Source organism: Salvia splendens, chromosome 1, assembly GCF_004379255.2.
Source record: "Salvia splendens isolate huo1 chromosome 1, SspV2, whole genome shotgun sequence".
NCBI lineage: Eukaryota > Viridiplantae > Streptophyta > Magnoliopsida > Lamiales > Lamiaceae > Salvia > Salvia splendens.
This window is the reverse complement of record NC_056032.1, coordinates 24,723,334-24,750,235: the sequence shown is the minus strand read 5'-3', so window position 1 is coordinate 24,750,235 and position 26,902 is coordinate 24,723,334. Positions and strand designations below refer to the sequence as shown.

The 26,902-nt window shown below is 32.5% G+C and overlaps 1 long non-coding RNA gene across 37 annotated transcripts; it reads left to right on the top strand.

Moving 5' to 3' along the window:
* LOC121745579 lies at positions 1 to 26,595 on the top strand. Of its 37 annotated transcripts, XR_006038884.1 has the most exons (54): positions 1 to 266; positions 338 to 456; positions 1,529 to 1,625; positions 1,804 to 2,077; positions 2,162 to 2,254; positions 2,753 to 2,833; positions 3,001 to 3,113; positions 3,250 to 3,454; positions 3,547 to 3,652; positions 4,609 to 4,678; positions 4,773 to 4,910; positions 5,021 to 5,133; positions 5,266 to 5,498; positions 5,607 to 5,711; positions 6,787 to 6,868; positions 7,037 to 7,149; positions 7,286 to 7,554; positions 7,663 to 7,751; positions 8,912 to 8,993; positions 9,162 to 9,274; positions 9,411 to 9,678; positions 9,787 to 9,891; positions 10,957 to 11,038; positions 11,207 to 11,319; positions 11,456 to 11,722; positions 11,831 to 11,935; positions 12,968 to 13,049; positions 13,218 to 13,330; positions 13,467 to 13,727; positions 13,836 to 13,939; positions 15,011 to 15,081; positions 15,250 to 15,368; positions 15,505 to 15,794; positions 15,919 to 16,023; positions 17,076 to 17,156; positions 17,325 to 17,438; positions 17,575 to 17,751; positions 17,862 to 17,999; positions 18,211 to 18,412; positions 18,584 to 18,692; positions 18,829 to 19,093; positions 19,201 to 19,306; positions 19,682 to 19,783; positions 19,945 to 20,126; positions 20,226 to 20,335; positions 21,331 to 21,415; positions 21,556 to 21,666; positions 21,770 to 21,874; positions 23,187 to 23,288; positions 23,543 to 23,590; positions 23,818 to 24,006; positions 24,536 to 26,104; positions 26,192 to 26,245; positions 26,450 to 26,595. It is a non-coding gene; the product is annotated as an uncharacterized LOC121745579 (long non-coding RNA). The 37 variants fall into 37 exon arrangements; XR_006038882.1 differs by lacking the exon at positions 20,226 to 20,335 and having other exon boundaries at positions 3,551 to 3,652; XR_006038867.1 differs by lacking the exon at positions 20,226 to 20,335 and having other exon boundaries at positions 4,609 to 4,660.
* Positions 26,596 to 26,902: the final 307 nt, after the last annotated feature.

The following is a 26,902-nucleotide window of genomic DNA, read 5'->3' as shown; positions in this document are numbered from 1 at the left end:
CACGTCATACTAACTTTGCGCCTCCTGCCCCCCTCCCCACGTCTCTCTCTCAAATCTCCCTTCTCTCTCGCCTCTGCCAGAAACGGCTACTGCCGGTCACGCCGGCGCCGACCAGCCGCCGTCCCGCCGCCCCTCTCTCCCTTCTTCCTTTCTCTTTCCTTCTTTCCCCTCTTCTCACTCTCTCTCTCGGTCTCCTTCTCCACCAGCACCACCGCTGCTGCCGTCGGGCTGCCGCCGCCGCTGCGCCGGCCGCCGTCGCTTCGGAGGTGAGTATATTTCACTTTTTAAATTTTGTAAAACAAGTTTCTAAACTTTGAATCTTTGCTTAAATTTTCAGAAATCAAGAGGGGTTGAAAAGACATTGAAAAAGAGTGTCGTCTTTTGCCGGATTTCGTCACCACCGCCGGGCTGCCGTCGCCGCCGCCGAGCCGCCGGAGGGCAGAAACTCCAGCCCATGTATGATTTCTTATTTCCTTAGTTTAATCTTTAATTAATTGGCTTATGTATTTGTGATTCTAGAGGCCAAGGTTTTCCTATTTATGCTTAAGAGTTGAGATCTTGAAGAAATATTAAGCATGCTTGTGTTTTGGGTTTTGGGATGGAGATACGTACTAAATGATGCTTTGCAGAAAGAATTTTGGTAGGGAACTTACTTAGATGATGAGAAAAAGCTTGATGAATGAACAATATGCAACTCTCCTCTCCTTGCTAGCTAGACTCTTGAAGCACTTTCCTCCAAACTTGAATGTGTGGAAACATGGATTTTTGTGGGTGGAATGGATAAGTGTATATGATGAAACTGATGAGAGATTGTGATGGGAAAAAGGGTTGATAGGGATGTTCTATTTATAGTGAATTTCTTACCGTGTGATGTTGAATGTGGCGACAAGATACATAAGGCTCCTCTCCTCTTATTCTTCATACTCATCATGGTGTTGGGGACTTTGTTCCTCTGATTCTAATTAACTCACTGTTGGAGCATGCATGGGGAGGATTTATTCATGCAAGATTTTGAAAAAGATAATGCATGTGTGCTATATGGGCTATGGCTAGCTGCAACGGGACGAGCAATTTTGTTTAGGTTTGTATACTCAATGTCATACACAAACTAAACATTGCACAATTATGCCCACTGTTGAGGTTTTGGGGCACTTCATGCCTTTGTTTGCTGCGTGCATTTGAATAAGCAATATCTCTGGGATATTAAGAAACCTATTTAATATAGTAAGCATTATATCTGGGATGTTGAGTAATACTAGTTCGGTCATGCATTTGAGCTCATTCTTTAATTCAATATTTGCCATATTTTTCTGTTAATTCTTCAATTCAATAAATAGGTTATAAAGTCTAATATTTAGATGCATCAAAACATTTGTATATGGTATCCAAAAACAAAGATGATGAACTTGTGATTTTAAGGTCCCATATTGTTTCATGCCTATTGTTTGTTCTACTACTGATTTATATAAAAAACTTTACTAATTATATTACTCACCTATTTGAATATATTTTTCTATTTATGGATCAGGTTGCATAAGAAAGAGAAGATTATGATTGCAGCTTTGGAAAAAGGCAAAACACCAATTTTAAGAGAACCGTTTAATGCAGAACAGTTTTCAAAGTAGGTACGTAGAAAAAATAAAGAAGGTATGCTATGGTTTCCATGACCACAAGTCCACAAGTTGATCTAGTTCTTTCTTGACTTCATGTATAATATATTGTCAGTCTTAATATCGTGGCCAAGTGTTGCTGACGTAAACATTTGTAACCATTACAAGTCCACAAAATTTCTGAATTTTGCAGGTTATTACAGATGTAAACATTACGATAGGAAGAAAAAAAAGGAAAAAAAAGTGTTGCTGATGCAGCTGAAGCTATTCAAGCACCGGGCCACCTGTATAGGAGTCTGAGAACACTTCCCAAAAAAAGGAAAAAAAAAGAAGAAAAGAAAAAAGAAAAAAGAAAAAAAATGGAAAAAATGAAAAAAAGAAAAAAAGGAAAGAAAGAAAAAAAGAAGGAAAAAAAAGAAGGTAGGGACGATTACTCAACTATGCCTGTGGAGCATGAAGATGTTGAGGTTTGAGCTGTTGTTTTCCCTCTTACCTTTTGTGTGATTGCTGAATTTATTATTTTTGACTAACTGAGCCATTTTTCTTTATAGCCAAGAGAAATGACTTTGGAAGACATTGAGAACAGATTAGGATAAAGACGATTACTCAACTAAAATGTGCGGTGTAGAAAGAACGGTTAAAAGGTTAGGGTCAAATTATTGCTTGACCTTATTTGTGACAGTTATATTGTTAGGTCTGTTTACGTGTGTTTTCCCCTTTAAGTTATGGTTTTGCATCGTGGGCTCTTTGTATCCCACTTTTTGGGTGTAAACATGTCCCTCAACCGTATGATTTACAGCTTATTGGAAACAATGATTGCATGTTTGCATCATAGAAATTTGTTACAAATGGATACAATTTTATCCGGCTATGATGCTAATGTATGCTTAGAAAAATAACTCTCGACCTGTGCATCTGTTTTGCAAGTCAGTTTGGTGTCTTTTGATCATTTCATTATAATTTTATCGTTCTTCTGTTTTTCTTGAGGATAATTTATCTGGTTAGTTAATATACTCCCGTTGAAGAAATTGTCAGTTTTTCTGTGTGGTTTCCTTGTCTACCTAAATATTTTATAGATTTAGCAACGTTAGCATGGTATTGTCCTGCCTTAGTAATTCTGTCTTATATCTCTCCCGTTATAGGTATCCAAAAATTTGAGAATATACAAGGTTCCGCTTTTGCTATTATTAGCGAATGATTGAAGTAATATGGAGCTTTTCAAGGTATTATGCTACTTTCCATTATAACTCATTCATCTTATAATCAAAAATTGATTAGGTTATTCCACTTTTCCATATCATTATATTGATTTTTCTCATGCTGCATATCCATTGCAGATAATTATGATTCTGGTAGCATTTTATTCATACTTTTTATATTTTATTTTCAGAATGCTTCAAATGGTGTGAGAGGAAAGAGGCTGTCGCTGAACTAACAGAACTTGCACCCACCAAAAAGATTACTCCTGCAGATTTTTCAGAAGTTTGTCGAACAATAAAGAAGGTATCCTATGGTTTCCATGACCACAAGTCCACAAGTTAATCCAGTTCTTTCTTGACTTTATTCAGAACATATTGTTGGTCTTAATATCGTAGCCTAATAATTCGTGTTGCCTGCACAACATTTTTGAATCTTGCAGGTTATCACAGATGTAAACATTACGATAGGAAGAAGGAAAAAAAATAGTTTCTGTTGCAGAAAAGGGCAACCTTTTTAGGGGTCTGAGAACACTTCTCAAAAAAAAGGAAAAAAGGAAAAAAAGAAAAGAAAAGAAAAAAAAGGAAAAAAGAAAAAAAAGTAGAGATGATTACTCAACTGTGCCTGTGGAGCTTGAAGATGTTGAGGTTTGAGCTACGATTTTCTTTTCCACTAATACCTTTCGTATGATAACTGAATACAATTAGGGACATCACGATAGATATTTTTGACTAACTAGCCAGGAAAAATGAGTTTGGAAGAGATTGAGAGCAGATTAGGATCCCTTATTCAAACGGAGACGATTACTCAACTAAAATGTGCTGTGTGGATAGAGCAGCTTAAAGGTTAGGGTTCAAATTACCATTTGACCTTATTTATGACAGTTACATATTTAGGTCATATATATATGTGAGTTTTTATGTGTGTTTTCCCCCTTAAAATATGGTTTTGCATCAAGGGTTCATTGTATCCCACTTTTTGGGTATAAACATGTCCATCAACCGTATGATTTGCAGCTTATTGGAAACAATGATTGCATGTTTGTCTGTAAACTGAGATTTTAGACACAATATCATGCGTCCCAGAAATTTGTTACAAATGGAAACAATTTTATCTTGCTCTGATGCCAATGTATGATTAGAAAAATAACTCTTGACCGGTGCATCTGTTTCTAAGTCAGTTGGTGTGTTTTGATCATTTCGTAGATGATTATGTTTCATAATTATTTTATCGTTCTTCTGTTTTTCTTAAGGAAAGTTTTTCTGGTTAGTTAATATGTTCCCGTTGAAGATTGTCAGTCATTCCATGTGTGGTTTCTTTGTCTACCTAAATATTTTACAGATTTAGCAACGTTAGTATAGAATTGTTCTGTCTTAGATATTCTTCATCCTATATTTACAAGTATATGGATTCTATAATCTGCTTGTTTTGAATTTTCCTTTTGCTCTTAAGATACCTTTATCCAATTCCTTTGCCAATGTTTAACTTGGAAAAATTTATCATGTATATTTGAAGCAAAATAGTATATGGGGTGTAGATTAATCCTCATATCATGGCTTTTTATTTTCAATTTTGTTGATATTCTCTATAAATACTGCTTTGTTTATTGGTCTTTTTAAAAAAGGTTATATAATGCTGCAGTATACATTTTGTCTTTGGTTCTTCGATGTTAGAGTATTAAACTTATTGAGATGCTTTTGTATGAATTGCTTTAAAAAATGAGGCCACCCATTCAAAATTGTTATCTTGCTAATGATAAAATCTGTACTTCAATTTTTAATTTCTGATTTTTTTGTTTCAGCTACTGTGTCTTTTAAAGAGCAGCTGAAGCATGCATTAATCAAATATTGAGGGTTTGTTTACAAGAAACTGTATGAACATCCAAAATGTTTGTTCCTTGAATGAGGTTTGCTAACTTTAGTTGTTAGGTGGCACTAAACCTATCTTATATCTCTCCCATTATAGGTATCCAAAAATTTGAGAGATTTACAAGGTTCCGGTTTTGCTATTATTAGCGAATGAGTGAAGCAATATGGAGCTTTTCAACGTTAATATGCTACTTTCCATTATAACCCATTCATCTTATAATTAAAAATAGATAAGGTTATTCCACTTTCCATATCATTATATTGATTTTCTCGTACCACATATCCATTGCAAATAATTATGATTCCGGTAGCATTTTATTCATACTTTTTATATTTTATTTTCAGAAAGGTTCAAATGGTGTGAGAGGAAAGAAGCTGTCGCTGAACTAACAAAGCTTGCATCCACCAAAAAGATTACTCCTTGAGATTTTTCAGAAGTTTGTCGAACAATTAAGAAGGTATGCTATTGTTTCCATGACGGCAAGTCCACAAGTTAATCTAGTTCTCTCTTGACTTTATGTAGAACATGTTGGTGTTAATATTGTGACCAAGTAATTAGTGTTGCCTGAGCAACATTTTGAATTTTGCAGAACATTACGATAGGAAGAAAAAAAAGGAAAAAAAAGAGTTGCTGTTGCAGCTGAAGCTATTCAAGCTCTGGCAACCTGTATAGGAGTCTGAGAACACTTCACAACAAAAGGAAAAAAGTGAAGAAAAGAAAATGGAAAAAAGGAAAAAAAAATAAAAAAGGAAAAAAAAGGAGAAAAAAGAAAAAAGGAGAGACTATTACTCAACTATGCCTGTGGAGCTTGATGATGTTGAGGTGCTGTTTTCTTTTCCCCCTCTTACCTTTGGTATGATAGCTGAATACATTATTATTAGGGGCACCATGATAGATATTTTTTACTAAATGGCCTATTTTTCTTTACAGCTAAAAGAAATGAGTTTGGAAGAAATTGAGAGCAGATTAGGATCCCTTATTCAAGTAGTGACATTACTCAACTAAAATCTGATGTATGGAAAGAGCGGCCTAAAGGTTTGGGTTCAAATTAGCGCTTGACCTTTTTTATGACAGTTACATATTTAGGACATATATATGTGTGTTTTCCCCTTAAGATATGGTTTTGCATCAAGGGTTCATTGTATGCCACTGTTTATGTATAAACATGTCAATCACCCGTATGATTTGCAGCTTACTGGAAACAATGATTGCATGTTTAGTATCTTAAATGAGATTTTAGACACAATATCATGCATAACAGAAATTTGTTACAAATGGAAAAAAATTATCTGTCTTTGATGTTAATGTATGCTTACAAATAACTCTTGACCGTTGCATCTGTTTCATGGATGATTGTTTCCTTATAATTTTATCGTTCTTCTGATTTTCTTAAGGAAAATTTTTCTGGTTAGTTAATATGCTCCCGTTGAAGAAATTGTTAGTTATTCCATGTGTGGTTTCCTTGTCTACTTAAATATTTTATAGATTTAGCAACGTTAGTATGGAATTGTTCCGTCTTTTTTATTCTTCCTCCTATATTTACAATTATATGGATCATATAATCTGCTTGTTTTGAATTTTCCTTTTGCTCTTAAGATATACCTTTATCAATTCTGTTGCCATTGTTTAATTTGGAAAAATTTATCATGTATATTTGAAGCAAAATAGTATATGTGGTGTAGATTAATCCTCATATCATGGCTTTTTATTTTTATTTTTCTTGATATTCTCTTTGTATACCGCTTTGTTTATTGGTCTTTTTTAAAAAGGCTATATAATGTTGCAGTATGCATGGTGTCTTTGGTTCATCGATGTTGGAGTATTAAACTTTTTTAGATGCTTTTGTATGAATCGCTTTAAAAAATGTGGCCACCCATTCAAAATTGTTATCTTGCTAATGACAAAATCTGTACTCCAATTTTTGGTTTATGAATTTTTTGTTTCAACCACTGTGTCTTTTAAAGAGCAGCTGAAGCATGCTTTAATGAAATATTGATGGTTTGTTTACAAGAAACTGTATGAACATCCAAAATTTGTATTCCTTGAACGAGGTTTGCTAACATTAGTTGTTAGGTGGCACTAAACCTATCTTATATCTCTCCCCTTATAGGTATCCTAAAATTTACGAGATTTACAAGGTTCCGCTTTTGCTATTATTAGCGAATGAGTAAAGCAATATGGAGCTTTTCAAGGTTAATATGCTACTTTCCATTATAACCCATTCATCTTATAATCAAAAATAGACAAGGTTATTCCTCTTTTCCATATCATTATATTGATTTTTCTCGTACCACATATCCATTGCAGATAATTATGATTCTCGTAGCATTTTATTCATACTTTTTATATTTTATTTTCAGAAAGGTTCAAATGGTGTAAGAGGAAAGAGGTTGTCGCTGAATTAACAGAGCGTGCATCCACCAAAAAGATTACTCGTGGAGATTTTTCAGAAATATGTCGAACAATTATGAAGGTATGTTTTGGTTTCCATGACCGCAAGTCCACAAGTTAATCCAGTTCTCTCTTCACTTTATGTAAAACATGTTGTTGGTGTTAATATTGTGACCAAGTAATTAGTGTTGCCTATGCAACATTTTTGAATCTTGCAGGTTATATCACAGATGTAAACATTACGATAGGAAGAAAAAAAAAGGAAAAAAAGCATTGCTGTTGCAGCTGAAGCTATTCAAGCTCTGGGCAACCTGTATAGGAGTCTAAGAACACTTCCCAAAAAAAGGAAAAAAAGGAAAAAAGAGAAGAAAAGAAAAAAAGGAAAAAATAGAAAAAAAAGAAAAAAGAAAAAAGAAAAAAGGAAAAAAAGGAGAAAAAAAGGAGAGACTATTACTCAACTATGCCTGTGGAGCTTGAAGATATTAAGGTGTTGTTTTCTTTTCTCCCTCTAACCTTTGGTATGATAGCTGAATACATTATTATTAGGGGCATCATGATAGATGTTTTTGACTAACTGGCCCATTTTCCTTTACAGCCAAGAGAATTGAGAGCAGATTAGGATCCCTTATTCAAGTAGAGACATTACTCAACTAAAATCTGACGCGTGGAAAGAGCAGCTTAAAGGTTTGGGTTCAAATTAGCGCTTGACCTTTTTTATTACAGTTACATATTTAGGTCAGATATGTGTGTTTTCCCCGTAAGATATGGTTTTGCATCAAGGGTTCATTGTATGCCACTGTTTAGGTATAAGCATGTCAATCAACCGTATGATTTGCAGCTTACTGGAAACAATGATTGCATGTTTAGTCTCTTAAATGAAATTTTAGACACAATATCATGCATCACCGAAATTTGTTACAAATGGAAACAATTTGTCTGTCTTTGATGCTAATATATGCTTAGAAAAATAACTCTTGACCGGTGCATCTGTTTCATATATGATTGTTTTATTATAATTTTATCGTTCTTCAGTTTTTTTAAGGAAAATTTTTCTGGTTAGTTAATATGCTCCCGTTGAAGAAATTGTAAGTTATTCCATGTGTGGTTTCCTTGTCTACTTAAATATTTTATAGATTTAGCAACGTTAGTATGGAATTGTTCTGTCTTTTTTATTCTTCCTCCTATATTTATAATTATATGGATCATATAATCTGCTTGTTTTGAATTCTCCTTTTGCCCTTAAGATAAACCTTTATCAATTATGTTGCATTGTTTAATTTGGAAAAATTTATAATGTATATTTGAAGCAAAATAGTATATGGGGTGTAGATTAATCCTCATATCATGGCTTTTTATTATTAATTTTCTTGATATTCTCTTTATATATCGCTTTGTTTATTGGTCTTTTTTAAAAAGGTTATATAATGTTGCAGTATACATGTTGTCTTTGGTTCATCGATGTTGGAGTATTAAACTTGTTTAGATGCTTTTTTATGAATCGCTTTAAAAAATGAGGCCACCCATTCAAAAATGTTATCTTGCTAATGACAAATTCTGATTTTCAATTTTTGGTTTATGAATTTTTTGTTTCAACTACTGTGTCTTTTAAAGAGCAGCTGAAGCCTGCTTTAATGAAATATTGAGGGTTTGTTTACAAGAAACTGTATGAACATCCAAAATTTTTATTCCTTGAATGAGGTTAGCTGAAGCATGCTTTAATGAAATATTGAGGGTTTGTTTAACAAAAACTGTATGAACATCCAAAATTTTTATTCCTTGAATGAGGTTTGCTAACTTTAGTTGTTAGGTGGCACTAAACCTATCTTATATCTCTCCCCTTATAGGTATCCAAAAATTTACGAGATTTTCAAGGTTCCACTTTTGCTATTATTAGCGAATGAGTAATGCAATATGGAGCTTTTCAAGGTTAATATGCTACTTTCCATTATAACCCATTCATCTTATAATCAAAAATAGACAAGGTTATTCCACTTTTCCATATCATTATATTGATTTTTCTCATACCACATATCCATTGCAGATAATTATGATTCTCGTAGCATTTTATTCATACTTTTTATATTTTAATTTCAGAAAGGTTCAAATGGTGTAAGAGGAAAGAGGTTGTCGCTGAAATAACAGAGCGTGCATCCACCAAAAAGATTACTTGTGGAGATTTTTCAGAAATTTGTCGAACAATTATGAAGGTATGTTTTGGTTTCCATGACCGCAAGTCCACAAGTTAATCCAGTTCTCTTTTCACTTTATGTAAAACATGTTGTTGGTGTTAATATTGTGACCAAGTAATTAGTGTTGCCTGAGCAACATTTTTTAATGTTGCAGGTTATATGACAGATGTAAACATTACGATAGGAAGGAAAAAAAGGAAAAAAAGCATTGCTGTTGCAGCTGAAGCTATTCAAGCTCTGGGCAACCTGTATAGGAGTCTAAGAACACTTCCCAAAAAAAGGAAAAAAAGGAAAAAAAGAGAAGAAAAGAAAAAAGGAAAAAAGAGAAGAAAAGAAAAAAAGGAAAAAGAAAAAAGGGAAAAAAAGGAGAAAAAAGGAGAGACTATTACTCAACTATGCCTGTGGAGCTTGAAGATGTTGAGGTGCTGTTTTCTTTTCCCCCTCTTACCTTTGGTATGATAGCTGAATACATTATTATTAGGGGCATCATGATAGATATTTTTGACTAACTGGCCCATTTTCCTTTACAGCCAAGAGAAATGAGTTTGGAAGAAATTGAGAGCAGATTAGGATCCCTTGTTCAAGTAGAGACATTACTCAACTAAAATCTGATGTGTGGAAAGAGCAGCTTAAAGGTTTGGGTTCGAATTAGCGCTTGACCTTTTTTTATTACAGTTACATATTAAGGTCAGATATGTGTGTTTTCCCCGTAAGATATGGTTTTGCATCAAGGGTTCATTGTATGCCACTGTTTAGGTATAAACATGTCAATCAACCGTATGATTTGCAGCTTACTGGAAACAATGATTGCATGTTTAGTCTCTTAAATGAGATTTTAGACACAATATCATGCATCACCGAAATTTGTTACAAATGGAAACAATTTATCTGTCTTTGATGCTAATGTATACTTACAAATAACTCTTGACCGGTGCATCTGTTTCATAGATGATTATTTCATTATAAGTTTATCGTTCTTCTGTTTTTCATAAGGAAAATTTTCTAGTTAGTTAATATGCTCCCGTTGAAGAAATTGTCAGTTATTCCATTTGTGGTTTCCTTGTCTACTTAAATATTTTATAGATTTAGCAATGTTAGTATGGAATTGTTCTGTCTTGGTTATTCTTCCTCCTATATTTACAATTATATGGATCATATAATCTGCTTGTTTTGAATTTTCCTATTGCTCTTAAGATAAACCTTTATCAATTCTGTTGCCATTTTTTAATTTGGAAAAATTTATCATGTATATTCTCTTTATATACTGCTTAGCTAATTTTAGTTGAGTATACATGTTGTCCTTGGTTCTTCGATGTTAGAGTATTAAACTTATTTAGATGCTTTTTTGTATGAATCTCTTTAAAAAATGAGGCAACCCATTCATAATTGTTATCTTCCTAATGATAAAATCTATATTTCAATTTTTAATTTATGAATTTTTTGTTTCAACTACTGTGTCTTTTAAAGAGCAGCTGAAGCCTGCTTTAATGAAATATTGAGGGTTTGTTTACAAGAAACTGTATGAACATCCAAAATTTTTATTCCTTGAATGAGGTTAGCTGAAGCATGCTTTAATGAAATATTGAGGGTTTGTTTAACAAAAACTGTATGAACATCCAAAATTTTTATTCCTTGGATGAGGTTTGCTAACTTTAGTTGTTAGGTGGCACTAAACCTATCTTATATCTCTCCCCTTATAGGTATCCAAAAATTTACGAGATTTACAAGGTTCCACTTTTGCTATTATTAGCGAATGAGTAATGCAATATGGAGCTTTTCAAGGTTAATATGCTACTTTCCATTATAACCCATTCATCTTATAATCAAAAATAGACAAGGTTATTCCACTTTTCCATATCATTATATTGATTTTTCTCATACCACATATCCATTGCAGATAATTATGATTCTCGTAGCATTTTATTCATACTTTTTATATTTTAATTTCAGAAAGGTTCAAATGGTATAAGAGGAAAGAGGTTGTCGCTGAAATAACAGAGCGTGCATCCACCAAAAAGATTACTTGTGGAGATTTTTCAGAAATTTGTCGAACAATTATGAAGGTATGTTTTGGTTTCCATGACCGCAAGTCCACAAGTTAATCCAGTTCTCTTTTCACTTTCTGTAAAACATGTTGTTGGTGTTAATATTGTGACCAAGTAATTAGTGTTGCCTGAGCAACATTTTTTAATGTTGCAGGTTATATCACAGATGTAAACATTACGATAGGAAGGAAAAAAAGGAAAAAAAGCATTGCTGTTGCAGCTGAAGCTATTCAAGCTCTGGGCAACCTGTATAGGAGTCTAAGAACACTTCCCAAAAAAAGGAAAAAAAGGAAAAAAAGAGAAGAAAAGAAAAAAGGAAAAAAGAGAAGAAAAGAAAAAAAGGACAAAGAAAAAAGGAAAAAAAGGAGAAAAAAGGAGAGACTATTACTCAACTATGCCTGTGGAGCTTGAAGATGTTGAGGTGCTGTTTTCTTTTCCCCCTCTTACCTTTTGTATGATAGCTGAATACATTATTATTAGGGGCATCATGATAGATATTTTTGACTAACTGGCCCATTTTCCTTTACAGCCAAGAGAAATGAGTTTGGAAGAAATTGAGAGCAGATTAGGATCCCTTGTTCAAGTAGAGACATTACTCAACTAAAATCTGATGTGTGGAAAGAGCAGCTTAAAGGTTTGGGTTCGAATTAGCGCTTGACCTTTTTTATTACAGTTTCATATTTAGGTCAGATATGTGTGTTTTCCCCGTAAGATATGGTTTTGCATCAAGGGTTCATTGTATGCCACTGTTTAGGTATAAACATGTCAATCAACCGTATGATTTTCAGCTTACTGGAAACAATGATTGCATGTTTAGTCTCTTAAATGAGATTTTAGACACAATATCATGCATCACCGAAATTTGTTACAAATGGAAACAATTTATCTGTCTTTGATGCTAATGTATACTTACAAATAACTCTTGACCGGTGCATCTGTTTCATAGATGATTGTTTCATTATAAGTTTATCTTCTGGTTAGTTAATATGCTCCCGTTGAAGAAATTGTCAGTTATTCCATTTGTGGTTTCCTTGTCTACTTAAATATTTTATAGATTTAGCAACGTTAGTATGGAATTGTTCTGTCTTAGTTATTCTTCCTCCTATATTTACAATTATATGGATCATATAATCTGCTTGTTTTGAATTTTCCTATTTCTCTTAAGATAAACCTTTATCAATTCTGTTGCCATTTTTTAATTTGGAAAAATTTATCATGTATATTTGATGCAAAATAGTATATGGGGTGTAGATTAATCCTCATATCATAAATTTTTATGTTTAATTTTCTTGATATTCTCTTTATATTCTCTTTATATACCGCTTTGTTAATTTTAGTTGAGTATACATGTTGTCCTTGGTTCTTCGATGTTAGAGTATTAAACTTATTTAGATGCTTTTTTGTATGAATCTCTTTAAAAAATGAGGCAACCCATTCATAATTATCTTCCTAATGATAAAATCTATATTTCAATTTTTAATTTATGAATTTTTTGTTTCAACTACTGTGTCTTTTTAAAGAGCAGCTGAAGCATGCTTTTACGAAATATTGAGGGTTTGTTTACAAGAAACTGTATGAATATCCAAAATTTTTATTCTTTGAATGAGGTTTGCTAACTTTAGTTGTTAGGTGGCACTAAACCTATCTTATATCTCTCCCCTTATAGGTATCCAAAAAGTTACGAGATTTACAAGGTTCCGCTTTTGCTATTATTAGCGAATGAGTAATGCAATATGGAGCTTTTCAAGGTTAATATGCTACTTTCCATTATAACCCATTCATCTTATAATAAAAAATAGACAAGGTTATTCCACTTTTCCATATCATTATATTGATTTTTCTCATACCACATATCCATTGCAGATAATTATGATTCTCGTAGCATTTTATACATACTTTTTATATTTTAATTTCAGAAAGGTTCAAATGGTGTAAGAGGAAAGAGGTTTTCGCTGAAATAACAGAGCGTGCATCCACCAAAAAGATTACTCGTGGAGATTTTTCAGAAATTTGTCGAACAATTATGAAGGTATGTTTTGGTTTCAATGACCGCAAGTCCCCAAGTTAATCCAGTTCTCTCTTCACTTTATGTAAAACATGTTGTTGGTGTTAATATTGTGACCAAGTAATTAGTGTTGCCTGAGCAACATTTTTTAATGTTGCAGGTTATATCACAGATGTAAACATTACGATAGGAAGGAAAAAAAGGAAAAAAAAGCATTGCTGTTGCAGCTGAAGCTATTCAAGCTCTGGGCAACCTGTATAGGAGTCTAAGAACACTTCCCATAAAAAGGAAAAAAAGAGAAGAAAAGAAAAAAAGGAAAAAAGAGAAGAAAAGAAAAAAAGGAAAAAGAAAAAAGGGAAAAAAAGAGAAAAAAAGGAGAGACTATTACTCAACTATGCCTGTGGAGCTTGAAGATGTTGAGGTGCAGTTTTCTTTTCCCCCTCTTACCTTTGGTATGATAGCTGAATACATTATTATTAGGGGCATCATGATAGATACTTTTGACTAACTGGCCCATTTTCCTTTACAGCCAAGAGAAATGAGTTTGGAAGAAATTGAGAGCAGATTAGGATCCCTTATTCAAGTAGAGACATTACTCAACTAAAATCTGATGTGTGGAAAGAGCAGCTTAAGGTTTGGGTTCGAATTAGCGCTTGACCTTTTTTATTACAGTTACATATTTAGGTCACATATGTGTGTTTTCCCCTTAAGATATGGTTTTGCATCAAGGGTTCATTGTATGCCATTGTTTAGATATAACCATGTCAATCAACGGTATGATTTGCAGCTTACTGGAAACAATGATTGCATGTTTAGTCTCTTAAATGAGATGTTAGATACAATATCATGCATCACCGAAATTTGTTACAAATGGAAACAATTTATGTATCTTTGATGCTAATGTATACTTACAAATAACTCTTGACCGGTGCATCTGTTTCATAGATGATTGTTTCATTATAATTTTATCGTTCTTCAGTTTTTCATAAGGAAAATTTTTCTGGTTAGTTAATATGCTCCTGTTGAAGAAATTGTCAGTTATTCCATTTGTGGTTTCCTTGTCTACTTAAATATTTTATAGATTTAGCAACGTTAGTATGGAATTGCTTAGTTATTCTTCCTCCTATATTTATAATTATATGGATCATATAATCTGCTTGTTTTGAATTTTCCTTTTGCTCTTAAGATAAACCTTTATCAATTCTGTTGCCATTGTTTAATTTGGAAAAATTTATCATGTATATTTAAAGCAAAATAGTATATGGGGTGTAGATTAATCCTCATATCATGGCTTTTTATTTTTAATTTTCTTGATATTCTCTTTATATACCGCTTTGTTTATTGGTCTTTTTTAAAAAGGCTATATAATGTTGCAGTATACATGTTGTGTTTGGTTCTTCGATGTTGGAGTATTAAACTTTTTTAGATGCTTTTGTATGACTCGCTTTAAAAAATGAGGCCACCCATTCAAAATTGTTATCTTGCTAAGGACAAATTCTGATCTTCAATTTTTGGTTTATGATTTTTTTGTTTCAACTACTGTGTCTTTTAAAGAGAAGCTGAAGCATGCTTTAATGAAATATTAAGGGTTTGTTTACAAGAAACTGTATGAACATCCAAAATTTTTATTCCTTGAATGAGGTTTGCTAACTTTAGTTGTTAGGTGGCACTAAACCTATCTTATATCTCTCTCTCCCCTTATAGGTATCCAAAAATTTACGAGATTTACAAGGTTCCGCTTTTGCTATTATTAAAGCAATATGGAGCTTTTCAAGGTTAATATGCTACTTTCCATTATAACCCATTCATCTTATAATAAAAAATAGACAAGGTTTTTCCCCTTTTCCATATCATTATATTGATTTTTCTCATACCACATATCCATTGCAGATAGTTATGATTCTCGTAGCATTTTATTCATACCTTATATATTTTAATTTCAGAAAGGTTCAAATGTGTAAGAGGACAGAGGTTGTCGCTGAAATAACTGAGCGTGCATCCACCAAAAAGATTACTCGTGGAGATTTTTCATTTTTCAGAAATTTCTCGAACAATTATGAAGGTATGTTTTGGTTTCAATGACCGCAAGTCCACAAGTTAATCCAGTTCTCTCTTCACTTTATGTAAAACATGTTGTTGGTGTTAATATTGTGACCAAGTAATTAGTGTTGCCTGAGCAACATTTTTGAATCTTGCAGGTTATATCACAGATGTAAACATTACGATAGGAAGGAAAAAAAGGAAAAAAAACATTGCTGTTGCAGCTGAAGCAATTCAAGCTCTGGGCAACCTGTATAGGAGTCTAAGAACACTTCCCAAAAAAAGGAAAAAAAAGGAAAAAAGAGAAGAAAAGAAAAAAAGGAAAAAAGAGAAGAAAAGAAAAAAAAGGAAAAAATGGAAGAAAAAAGAAAAAAGAAAAAAAGGAAAAAAAGGAGAAAAAAGGAGAGACTATTACTCAACTATGCCTGTGGAGCTTGAAGATGTTGAGGTGCTGTTTTCTTTTCCCCCTCTTACCTTTGGTATGATAGCTGAATACATTATTATTAGGGGCATCATGATAGATATTCATCATGATAGATATTTTTGACTAACTGGCCCATTTTTCTTTACAGCCAAGAGAAATGAGTTTGGAAGAAATTGAGAGCAGATTAGGATCCCTTATTCAAGTAGAGACATTACTCAACTAAAATCTGATGTGTTGAAAGAGCAGCTTAAAGGTTTGGGTTCGAAATAGCGCTTGACCTTTTTAATTACAGTTACATATTTAGGTCAGATATGTGTGTTTTCCCCTTAAGATATGGTTTTTCATCAAGGGTTCATTGTATGCCACTGTTTAGGTATAAACATGTCAATCAACCGTATTATTTGCAGCTTACTGGAAACAATGATTGCATGTTTAGTCTCTTAAATGAGATTTTAGACACAATATCATGCATCACCGAAATTTGTTACAAATGGAAACAATTTATCTGTCTTTGATGCTAATGTATACTTACAAATAACTCTTGACCGGTGCATCTGTTTCATAGATGATTGTTTCATTATAAGTTTATCGTTCTTCTGTTTTTCATAATGAAATTTTTTCTGGTTAGTTAATATGCTCCCGTTGAAGAAATTGTCAGTTATTCCATTTGTGGTTTCCTTGTCTACTTAAATATTTAATAGATTTAGCAACGTTAGTATGGAATTGTTCTGTCTTAGTTATTCTTCCTCCTATATTTACAATTATATGGATCATATAATCTGCTTGTTTTGAATTTTCCTATTGCTCTTAAGATAAACCTTTATCAATTCTGTTGCCATTTTTTAATTTGGAAAAATTTATCATGTATATTTGATGCAAAATAGTATATGGGGTGTAGATTAATCCTCATATCATGAATTTTTATGTTTAATTTTCTTGATATTCTCTTTATATACCGCTTTGTCAATTTTAGTTGAGTATACATGTTGTCCTTGGTTCTTCGATGTTAGAGTATTAAACTTATTTAAATGCTTTTTTGTATGAATCTCTTTAAAAAATGAGGCCACCCATTCATAATTGTTATCTTCCTAATTATAAAATCTATATTTCAATTTTTAATTTATGAATTTTTTGTTTCAACTACTGTGTCTTTTTAAAGAGCAGCTGAAACATGCTTTTATGAAACATTGAGGGTTTGTTTACAAGAAATTGTATGAACATCTAAAATTTTTATTCCTTGAATGAGGTTTGCTAACTTTAGTTGTTTGGTGGCACTAAACCTATCTTATATCTCTCCCCTTGTAGTTATCCAAAAATTTGAGAGATTACAAGGTTCCGCTTTTGCTATTATTAGCGAATGAGTGAAGCAATATGGAACTTTTCAAGGTTAATATGCTACTTTCCATTATAACCCATTCATCTTGTACTCAAAAATAGATAATGTTATTCCACTTTTCCATGTCATTATATTGATTTTTCTCGTACCACATATCCATTGCAGATAATTATGATTCTGGTAGCATTTTATTCATACTTTTTATATTTTATTTTCAGAAAAAGTTCAAATTGTGTGAGAGGAAAGAGATTGTCGCTGAACTAACAGAGCGTGCATCCACCAAAAAGATTACTTCTGGAGATTTTTCAGAATTTTGTCGAACAATTAAGAAGGTATGCTATGGTTTCCATGACGGCAAGTCCACAAGTTAATCCAGTTCTCTCTTGACTTTATGTAGAACATGTTGTTGGTGTTAATATTGTGACCAAGTAATTAGTGTTGCCTGAGCAACATTTTTGAATCTTGCAGGTTACTATAAGAAACCTTTGTAGGGGTCTGAGAACAAGTCCCAAGAGAAAGGACAAAAAAGGGAAAAAAAGAAAAATAGGAAAAAAAGGAAAAATGGGAAAAAAGAAAAAAAGGAAAAATAAAAGAAAAAAGAAGTACGATTACTCAACTAAGCCTGTCGAGCATGAAGATGTTGAGGTGTGAGCTGTTGTTTTCTTTTCCCCTCTGACCGTTTGTATGATGGCTTAATACATTATTAGGGACATCACAATAGATATTTTTGACTAACCGACCCATTTTGTTTACAGCCAAGAGAAAGCAGTTTGGAAGAGATCGAGAGCAGATTAGGAATTCAAGTAGAGACGCTTACTCAACTAACAGAACTTGCATCCTCCAAAAAGATTGCTCTTGGAGATTCTTCAGAAGTTTGTCGAACAATAAAGAAGGTATGCTATGGTTTCCATTACCACATGTCCACAAGTTAATCCAGTTCTCTCTTGACTTATACATCACATATTGTTGTTGTTAATTTCTTGACCAAGTTATTGGTGTTGCCCGAGCAATATTTTTGAATCTTGCAGGCTATATCGCAAATGTAAACATTACTATAGGAAGAAAAAAAGGACAAAAAAAATAAAAAAACCATTGTTGTTGCAGCTGTAGCTATTCAAGCACTGGGCAACCTTTATAGGGGTCTGAGAACACTTCCCAAGGAGGACAAAAAAGGAAAAGAAAACAAAAATAAAAAGGAAAAAAAAGAAAAAAGGGGAAAAACTTGAGAGATATACAAGGTTCTGCTTTAGCTATTATTAGCAATTAGCGAATAGCGAATGATTAAAGCCATATGGTGCTTTTGAAGGTATTATGCTACTTTCCATTATAACTCATTTATCTCATAATCAAAAATATATTAGGTTATTCCACTTTTCGATATCATTATATTGATTTTTCTCGTGCCACATATCCACTGCAGATAATTATAATTCTGGTAGCATTTTATTCATACTGTTTATATTTTATTTTCAAAAAGGTTCAAATGGTGTGAGAGGAAAGAGGTTGTCGCTGAACTAACAGAACTTGCATCCACCAAAAAGATTACTCCTCTAGATTTTTCAGAAGTTTGTCGAACAATAAAGAAGGTATGCTATGGTTTCAATGACCGCAAGTCCACAAGTTAATTCAGTTCTCTCTTGACTCTATGTAGAACATGTTGTTAGTGTTAATATTGTGACCAAGTAATCGGTGTTGCCTTAGCAACATTTTTGAATCTTGCAGGTTACAGATGTAAACATTACGATAGGAAGAAAAAAAGGAAAAAAAAAGCGCTGTTGCAGCTGAAGCTATTCAAGCTCTGGACAACCCTATAGAAGTCTGAGAACACTCCCAAAAAAAGAAGATAAACAGGAAAAAAAAGAAAAGAAAAAAAGGGGAAAAAGGAAAAAAATGGAAAAAAAGAAAAAAGGAATAAAAAAGGAAAAATAGAGAAAAAAGTAGAGATTATCATTCAACTATACCTGTGGAGCTTGAACGAACTGTTGAGGTGCTGTTTTCTTTTCCCCCTCTTACCTTTGGTATGATAGCTGAATGCATTATTATTAGGGACATCACGATAGATATTTTTTACTAACAACCCATTTTTCTTTACAGCCAAGAGAAATGAGTTTGGAAGAGATTGAGAGTAGATTAGGATCTCTTATTCAAGTAGAGACGATTACTCAACTAAAATGTGCGGTGTGGAAAGAGCGGCTTAAAGGTTAGGGTTCAAATTATTACTTGACATTATTTGTGACAGTTAAATATTTAGGTCTATTTATGTGTGTTTTCCCCCTTAAGTTATGGTTTTGCATCGTGGGCTCATTGTATCCCACTTTTTGGGTGTAAACATGTCCCTCAACCGTATGGTTTTACATCGTGGGTTCATTGCATCCCACTTATTGGTTATAAAAATGTCCATCAACCGTATAATTTGCAGCTTACTGGAAACAATGATTGCATGTTTGGTCTCATTCTGAGATTTTAGACACAATATCCTGCATCGTAGAATACATATGTCCTGATAATTCTTATCTAACATATTTGAACAATCTTGGATCCTTTCTTGACTCTTGATCTTCCTTAACTTCGATAGGGTACTTGAATTTCTTCAAGAGCTTCTGGATCTATTGAGAAATGAGGGGCTACACTATCAGAAGCAGAGGCAACCATCTTTCTTCCTTACTTGGTTGAGAAGGTAACTGATGTGATGTGCTTTTCTTTATTGTTATGAGTTTTCTGTCTATAAGTTAATGTCAAATGATTCTGGTTGTTTTGAATTGGATTGAATTTCTTTTTATTTTTTTTCAGAAAGTAATATCTCAAGCAGTATCTAATGTCTTATTATCTTGACTGCAGTCTGGACATAACATTAAAAAGTTCGAGAAAAAATGCGTGAACTGATGAAACAAGTCATCCAAACATATTCTGCTGCAACGACTATTCCTTACATTTTACAGGGTTTGCGTTCTAGGAACAACAGAACGAGGACCGAGTCCGCTGACCATGTTGGAGTCTTATTAGATAACTATGGAGCTGAGGTAACGAGTTAGCCAGCAGCCTTATTTATTCTTCAATGCATAAGTCTAGTGCTTTATTGTTTTTGTGTGCTATATCGTTCCATGTATTCCTGTTGGCAGATAATTAGCCAGTTAAAATCCTTGCAAATAGTCGCAAGTTAACTGCTGAACAACATGGTGACACCCCAAAGCTGTATTAAATAATTTGGCTATAGGTTATAATATTCTTGGTAAGCTTATAACTTACTATTGTTGGGTTGTTCATTTAGACTTTTTATACGATATTCATTGTTTCTTAAGCTATGAAAGTTGTGGCAAGTGAATGCATAGTTAATTACTTTTGTTTTGAACATTTGCCGCCATGAGTGAGGCGCCATGGCGGTGCCATGGCCTTTGTTTTTAGCCCTGAACCCTGCCCAATTAATAAAATAAAATGACAAATTAACTCAAAACTTGAGCTTTTTTTAGAATCAGTTTACAGTCCCTCAAAAACACCCTACTTCGCCATGAGTGTGGCGCCATGGCGCTGCCACCCATAGTGCCCTAGTTTCCCTGCCGCCCCCTGCCTTGGCTGAATGATCTAATGATAATTAAAATTTTATTAATAAATAAGTAATAATAATAATAATTTTAATATAATCAATAATATTAAAATTATTTTAAGATTTTCTTAATGAATTATTAATGAAAAACATAATAATAGTTGTTATAATATTTTTATTATTATAATGCATAATTTTATTATTTAAATTCAGATTTTCTTAATAAGTAAATATATAGCATAATAATAAGAAATAATATAATAATAATTATTATTATAATTATTAATTAGTATTTTGATGTAGTTAGAATGTAATTTAAAATTTCAAATTTTCATTAAAATTTTCTTAATTGGTTATTACTAAATTATAACAAAAACATAAAATAATGATAATTATTATTATTATTATGACGGTTTTATATTTTTGATTATTGAACAAGACATTATATGCAGAGTAATTGCTTATGACATTATGCTTTAGACTGTTTTAATAGCAGATATATTACATTTTTTTATTATTTTCTTATTATTTGAATTGATAAATATGTATGTTCATAGTATTTTATCGACCGCCATATCATGTCATACTGTCGGTTTTTGGGTTGGCCGCCAAACGCCATCCATAAACATTGTTGTTTACTAATTACTAGTATTCTTTATGACAAATTTCTCCTACTTATGCAGAGGATTATGGAATTGGAATACATCATTCGCCGTAAGGATAATCAACATACTCATGCTTAGTGGAAAGAAGCCTATTGCTGCAGAGGTAAGTGCAATGTAAAATATTACTATTACATAACGAGACACATTTGGAGCAAGTATTCTAGACATCTAGCTACTTCACATACATATATAGTTAATCACTATTAACTCTTCCGTTTTACTTGTATGCACATCTCTTTTTAGCCAGCTGCCACTAAGAAAGCCACATCTGGAAAATCTGGTACCAACAAAAAGGGTGATGGAGGATGACAAACAATAAAAATTTCTAAACCTATGGAGCGTGAAGATGTCGAGGTCTGAGCTGCTGTTTACTTTTCCTCTTTTACCTGTTGTATGATGGCTCATCAGGGACACGGCGAACGATATTTTTGACTAACTGTCCTAGTTTTCTTTACAGCCAACAGAAATGAGTTTATAGAGTTTTAGAGCAGATTAGGATCCTTTATCCAAGCAGAGACAATTACCCAACTAAAAGGTGTTGTGTGGAAAGAGCGGCTTGAAGGTTGGGGTTCAAACAACTGCTTGATCTTATTTGTGATAGTTGCATATTTAGGTCATATTTAAAGTGTGTTTTCCCCCTTAAATTATGATTTTGCATCGTACGTTCATTGTATCCCACTTTTTTTGGGTGTAAAACTGTCCCTCAACCATATAATTTGCAGCTTACTGAAAACAATGATTGCATGTTTGGTCTCAACTGAGATTTTGGGAAAAATATCCTGCATCATTGTTAAGAATGGAAACAATGTTATCTAGCTATGATGCAAATGTCTGCTTAGAAAAATAACTCTTAACCTGTGAATTTGTTTTGTAAGTCAGTTGGTGTCTTTTGATCGTTTCATAGATGATCATTTTTCAATATAATTTTATCGTTCTTTTGTTTTTCTTGAGGAAATTTTTCTGGTTAGTTAACGTGCTCCCGTTGAAGAAATTGTTAGTTTTTCTATGTATGGTTTCCTTGTCTAACTAAATATTTTACAGATTTAGCAACTTTAGTATATTGTATTGTTCTGTGTTAGTTATTCTTTCTCCAATATTTAAAAGTTTATGGTGTCAAGAATCTGCTTGTTTTGAATTTTTCTTTGCCATTGACAATGTTATCAAATAGCAGATATGGCGGTGCCATGGCGCTATAGCATGACGTTCGGTGATGGAAACGCCATAGTACCATGGCGCTGCCATAGCGCCGCCATATCTGCCATTTGACAACATTGCGTGTGTACTGCATTTAGGAATGGGGCACTATGCAAGAAACATGGAGATTAGAGTTGTATTTTATGCTTTTTAATTGTTTTAATAGTTTTAGATGTTATATTTTTATTATTTTCTAATTTTTGAATTATATATAAATATATAAGAATTATTTTATTTATTTAATTATTGACCGCCCTATCCTCCATACTAATACGCCATATCCCTGTGGCGGTTTTTAGGCGAACCACCATAAGCCGCCATACGAGATTGATAACATTGGCCATTGTTTAACTTGGATAAATTTATCATGTATATTTGAAGCGTAATCCCCATATCATGCCTTTTTATTTTTAATTTTCTTGATATTCTTTTTATATACTCCAATTGTTTACTGGTCTTTTCTAAAAATGCTAGATAATACTATAGTATACATGTTATCTTTGGTTCTTTGATGTTAAGAGTATTACACTTATTGTATTAATTGCATTGATAAATGATGCCGCCTATTCAAAATTGTTAAAATCTATACTTCAAATTTTAATTTATGAATTTTTTGTTCAGCTATTGTGTCTTTTAAAGAGCAGGTACTTGAAATTTTAACACAAAGTAACTTTGATAAGGTACTTGAAATTATTCCCGAACTTCTGGATATGTTGAGAAATGAGGGCTACACTATGACGGAAGTAGAGGAAACCATCTTTCTTCCTCGCTTGGTTGAGAAGGTAACTGATTTGGTAACTGTCTTTGTGATATGCTTTTATTTGTTGTTAAGAGTTTTTCTGGCTATATATCTTTGGCATGTGATTCTGGCTGTTTTTGAATTGGATTGAATTTCTTTTTTTATTTTAAAATGTAATATCTCAACCAGCATCTCCAAAGTGTTATTAAGCAAAGGAAGTTGTTGTGGAGAGTGAATGCATAGTTATTGCTTTTGTTTTGAACATTGTCTTTCCTGATAATTCTACAAATTATGTAGGTGATGATATTTGGATATATGTCAGGATGCTTACCGAGGCACAATTAAGTATGTTGAACTTGATGTTATTTATGTATACTCTATAATATACTGAAATGATGGAGAGGAATGTCTTTGGACCCAAATCTGTTCCAAATTGTAGTGTGACAAGGCAAGACATTCATTGTAAATTGTTGCTATACTTTATATTTGCATAATATTGAAGGGAAAAATTATTAATGACCTCATTGGTCCTTTCCTTTTTGGTTATGGTAATTAGTTTTTAATGCCCACAGGTCTAATCCATCTGAACAAAGTGGGGGCTTATCAAGACCCGTTGGCATCCCAACATTCAATCGTTATAGACTACCAATGCCGCAGGCTTAGTCTGCTGTTGGGCTAAAATCCATAGAATATGGTTCTTCTGAACAGGGTAGGGGGTAAAGATGAATATTTTTCAATGGAATGCTTTTTCAGAAGATTAGGTATGTCTTTGAAATATCTGCTCAGATTTGTTAATCGATGCATTTGAAAAAAGTTGTCCGAAGAACCAATAGTGTGATAATTTTGTTAATATTAGTTATGGGGAATAAATAGTCTTCGAATCACATTTAATCTATTAGGGACATCTTAACTAACTTAATGTGTAGATAATTCTTTGGATTTTAGTTTGAAAAGTTTGTACAATACTGAGGAAGCAAATAGACTAACATTTTTTTTAAAAGATCTAACAAGATTGCATTACTGAGTGGTTGATGTTGGTCAGTAATATCTTAAAATGTTAAAAATTGTATGTTCACATGATCTCATATGATTATTGGTTTTTCAAAATTGTATTAGCACTTTACTTAATACTTGAATTAGAACTTTTTTATCTACTGTTCTAATTTTTCTTCATAATTTTGTCTACTGATAATATCTCTGATTCTGTTTTGTTTGTCCAATGTCATTTCTACGTTTATTTGGCCAATTATAGCTTTCTCTTGAGAAACTTATTGTTGTTTTTGGCAACAGGCTGATGAAGGCATGAAAGGTGTGCTATGAATTGTCACAAGCAACTGCTGATCCCACGAGTCGCACAATGGGCTGTTAAAATATATCACCGTTTCTTCATTCTAGTTTATCATACCGAGCTACTCCACCTAAAAATCTCTGTGCCATTAATGAAAATATAATAATAATTATAATATTTTTATTATTATTATAATGTATGATTCAGATTTCAAAATAATATAATAATATCAATAATAATAATTATAGTTATTATTAGTATATGAATGTAGTAGAATATAATTCACAATTTCAAATTTTCTTAATTAGTTATTACGTACTAAATTAAAACAAAAACATAAAATAATAATAATTATTATTATGACGATTTTATATTTTGATTATTGAACCAAGACATATTATATAATTGCTTATGACATTATGCTTTCTTTATTGTTTTAATAACCGATACTCTGTATATTTGAAGGTTAGGGTTCAAATTACTGCATGACCTTATTTATGACAGTTGTATATTTAGGTCATATTTATGTGTGTTCATTGTACTCCCCCCTTCCCACCCAAGTTTGTCCCACTTAAGATGTCCCAACTATCTTGCCTCTCACTACTTTATTACACTAAATAATTTTTTCTAAAACTCCGTGCCACCGACATCTTGAGTGGGACGGAGGTAGTATCCCACTTTCTTGGGTGTAAATCTGTCCCTAATTCATATGATTTGCAGCTTACTGAAAAAAATGATTCCGTGTTTGGTCTCAACTGAGATTTTGGACACAATATCATAGAAATTTATTAAGAATTGAAACAGTTGTTGTCTAGCTCTGATGCTTAGCATTCTTGGGACCAATGCATCTGTTTTGTAAGTCACTTGGTGTATTTTGATCATTTCATAGATGACCATTTTTCAATATAATTTAGCATTCTTATGTTTTTCTTGTGGAAATATTTTCTGGTTAGTTAATATGCTCCCGTTGAAGAAATTGTTAGTTTTTCTGTGTGGTTTCCTCGTCTACCTAAATATTTTATAGATTTAGCAACTTTAGTATATGGTATAGTCATGTCTTAGCTATTCTTTCTCCAATATTTACAAGTTTATGGTGTCAAGAATCTGCTTGTTTAAATATTTGTATTGCTTTTAAGATAAACCTTTATCCATTCCTTTGCCATTGTTTAACTTTGATAAATTTATCATGGATATTTGAACTGAAATCGTATATAAGGTGTAGATTAATCTGCATATCATGTAATTTTCTTGATATTCTCTTTCCTTCATATGGTGAATATTTATATACAATCTTTATTTATTGGTCTTTTTTAAAAATGCTAGATAATACTATTATATACATGTTGTCTTTGGTTCTTTGATGTTAGAGTATTGCGCTTACTGAGATGCTTTTGTATGAATTGCATTGACAAATGAGGCCGCCTATTCAAAATTTTTATGTTGCTACTAATAAAATCATATTTGTACTACAATTTTTAATTTATGAATTTTTTGTTTTAGCTTTTGTGTCTTTTTAAGAGCAGGTTGAATCACAAACAGATTTTGATCCATATGATGAGAAAAATGTTTAGGTGCTGCATAAATTTTTTACATAACTTCTTTGTTGTTACCTACTACTTGGACTACTGAACTTAACTTAAGAATGGTCTGTTGAGCAGGTCCTGCAACAACATCAAAGTTTCCTAAAGAGTGTGTTGTGCTTTGCCTTTCAGGTAATAGACTTCTATAGTTTGGTGCAATCATTATCATGAAAATTTATTTGGATTTCTTTGATTGGTTATGTTGTCATTTGTCACAATCCTAACTCTTACACATAGTAATGAGATGCAAATGCTCATATTTATTTCTGATGTTCGTTGAGTTAAAATTAATAAGCTTTTGGTTATTTCTTACATATGCTAGTTTTTACTTGATAGGTATCACTCAAAGAGGAGCTGACATAAAGACTCGTGCTGAGGCCATGAAGTGTCACATCAGAACATTTAAACCCCTCAAAAGTTGTCTTAGTTATTTTTTATTTTTTGCATTTTTGTTTATCGTGTGTGTATAATGTGTGTAGTATGTGCTGCCTAAGTGTAGTGTAACTAGTGTGTTTACAATTTGTAGTGTGTATGTTTTGCTGTAGTGTGTGTGTAACGTAGTGTCTAGATTTTGTGTTTTTGTGTACAATACATGTATCTTGTGTACAATGTGTTATTTGTGTATATTGTGTATGTGTTTGTGTATGTAAACTCTGTGTGTTTTGTGTGTTGTGTATTTAGTCCATTTGTTTTGTGTAGTGTGTGCAGTATGAATTGTGTGTATTTTGTGTATATAATTTGTCTATAGGATGTGTATTATGTGTAATCTATGTAGTGTGTGTATGTGCG